The following is a 2,775-nucleotide window of genomic DNA, read 5'->3' on the forward strand; positions in this document are numbered from 1 at the left end:
AGGTTTTCTTCAACATCACATCTAATGTTTTCTCTTGCCATGCACCTGGGGAAGAACCTTCTGGAGTGCCTTATCTATCCCTGGCAGTCCTCTGGACTCGTGTCCTCACATCCGGCACGCATGGCTTCCAAAAGAGACAGTTGGTCATGTGGGTGGTGACCAAACACTTTCCACCTCCAGGCAGAGAAAAACTCCTCTATTGGGTTGAGGAAGGGTGAATATGCAGGCAGGTACAAAACCATAAATCTGTGATGTGCTGCAAACCAATCTGTGACTGCTGCAGAGTGGTGAAAAGCAACGTTATCGCAAACTATGACAAAAACTTGGGGGTTTCTTACTGGCTCCCCCTGTTCTGCTGGCACTAGCTGAGCATAGAGCTGTTATAGGAAAGCTATAAGTCTTTCTGTGTTGTATGGGCCAATGAGTGGTGTGTTGAGAAGCAAACCATCAGTGGCCATTGCAGCACACATGGTGATATTTCCCCCCCTTTGGCCTGGAACCTCCACAGTGGCCCTTTTACCTATAACATTCCTTCCTCTGCGCCGTGTTTTGGCAAGGTTAAATCCAGCTTCATCGATAAATACAAATGAATGTGGTCTTTCCAGTGCTTCCACCTCCATTACTCTCTGAAAAACAGTAAGTGCACAGTTTTACTGTAGAAATGCTAATGTTTTTTTTACTGTAAATATTTTGTATAGCTGTGTACGTAACCTCAGACGTCTTACCTGGACATATTGGTATCTTTGCTCTTTTACCCGTTCACTGTTTCTCTCGAACGGTACAGTGTATAACTGTTTCATTGTAACTTGGTGTTTCTTTAGGACTCGAGCAATAGTTGTTGTGCTGACAGAATTAACATTTTCAAATATATCATTATCAGACAGCACTGTATCTTGAATCTCCCGCAGTTTTATTGCATTGTTGACAACAACCATGTCAACAATAGCATTTTCCTGCGCATCTGAAAATATTTTTCCTCTTCCCCCTGTTGGGGGCAGCCTTTGGGTCCTGTTGTAAAAATATATTTTACAGTCAAACTTACTGTAATATATATCTGTGTAAATATTCTATAATTGCAATACAAAATAGATTCCTGTAATGTTTTCATTTACTGTAAGGATGTAACTCTCACCTGTTTGTATGATGGAAAATTCGCATTACAGATGCCACTGTGGATCTTTGCTGATTGGGTTGCACCCTCAACCCTGCCTCTCTCAATGAGAGACCATGGTTCACGACATGGTCTATAAGTGTAGCCCCTATTTAATCTGAAATAACAGCTCTTTGTCTTCTTTGTCTTCCTCCACGCATCCGCCCTCTCCCTGCCACCCTTCTCCCTCCACGAACCCATCTTCCTTGTTCCATTTACAAAATGAGTCTTTCTGAGCTCTACCTATATATACTGTAATATGTGTGTGTGTTCACTAACAAGTCTAAAACAAGACACCTGCTTAGCCTTTCAGCTGAAATTGCAATCAGCAGTGTTTGAAAGGCACAAGGCTGAAATCTATTCCGTTTTGAATGTGTGGTTCACAGTTTTGACAGCAGTGTGTAAGCATTTGAACAAAGTGCTGTAAATCCACAGTGTTGTGTAGGTTGTGGCTAAAGTCATGGGATAAGTGTGTAGAGTTTTGAAAACTGTGTTCAAGCAATGAAAAACGAACTAGAGTTTGGTCCACATGAACTGCTGCTGTGCAGACTGTAGTTAGAGTTTTGCACATGTGACTCCAGTTGTGTCCACTGTCGTTTAGCAATCAAAAAAACTGTAACAACGTCCTGATCTGTGGTGGAAAACAGCATCACTGGAGCTGGTATGGCTCTGTATCAGGAGGCGTATATTTACAGAAGAGGAATCAGGTATTGGGATGAAGTGATGATGGTGTCCATGAGTTTAGTGGGGTGAGCTGGATGGAGCAAGTGGAGAGGGTGAAGGAGCATAGAGGGGTGTCAGGGGTTAGGCCCGTAAATGAACAGCTGAGTGCTGTGATTTAGTCGGTATAAAAGCGTCCCAACTGTCATAACAAAGGGCCCTGACAGAGAGGAGGGGCCCGCAGACAAAGGGGAGTCAGTCAGTGGACCCCCAGAGGCCCATAGAGACACACACGCATACATGCACACACACGCACAGTGCCCTGATGGCAGACAAAGGGGAGTCAGTACCTGACTGGGCTCTGAGGGCTGTCCCTCTGTAACCTTTCCAGAATCTTCTGAGTCCTCTTCCCCCGTCTGTCCGTCAGTCCTCCTCCTAAAGCCCTCTGAAGCCTTTCATAAGGGCTGAGTGTGGCCTCCACATCCTATTGGTCTCAGATTAATCACTCTTTTCTTCAGGGCCGGGGGGGCGTGATGATGGGACTACACTGAGCCCCCTGACCCAGTCTCATCTCCCTGCTGGTTCATTGTGAAGGGGATTGGAGCAGCTTTGGCTTATTTCAGCCAGCCAACACTCTTATCCATCCATCCAACCATCCTCTATGTGCCAACATCACTAATAGAATCACAGACACACACCCTTTAAAAACCAACAAGATCTCACAGTCTCGTAAACATCTATGGGTGAAGTGAAAGTAGGTAAGGGTTAAGGTTGTTAAAACAGGAATAACTTGAAGGTTAAGCATAAAACACTCTATGCTTAAGTTTAGGCATTAATTATGACTGGTTAAGGTAAGGGTTAAGAATTGGGATAAGGTTAAAACATAAAACATAGAAATTAGTGAACCCACGAGATTGAACCCACGATCCTCCGAGCCGAAGCGAGCGGTTCATGGTAATACGTCC

Source organism: Oncorhynchus masou, chromosome 6, assembly GCF_036934945.1.
Source record: "Oncorhynchus masou masou isolate Uvic2021 chromosome 6, UVic_Omas_1.1, whole genome shotgun sequence".
NCBI lineage: Eukaryota > Metazoa > Chordata > Actinopteri > Salmoniformes > Salmonidae > Oncorhynchus > Oncorhynchus masou.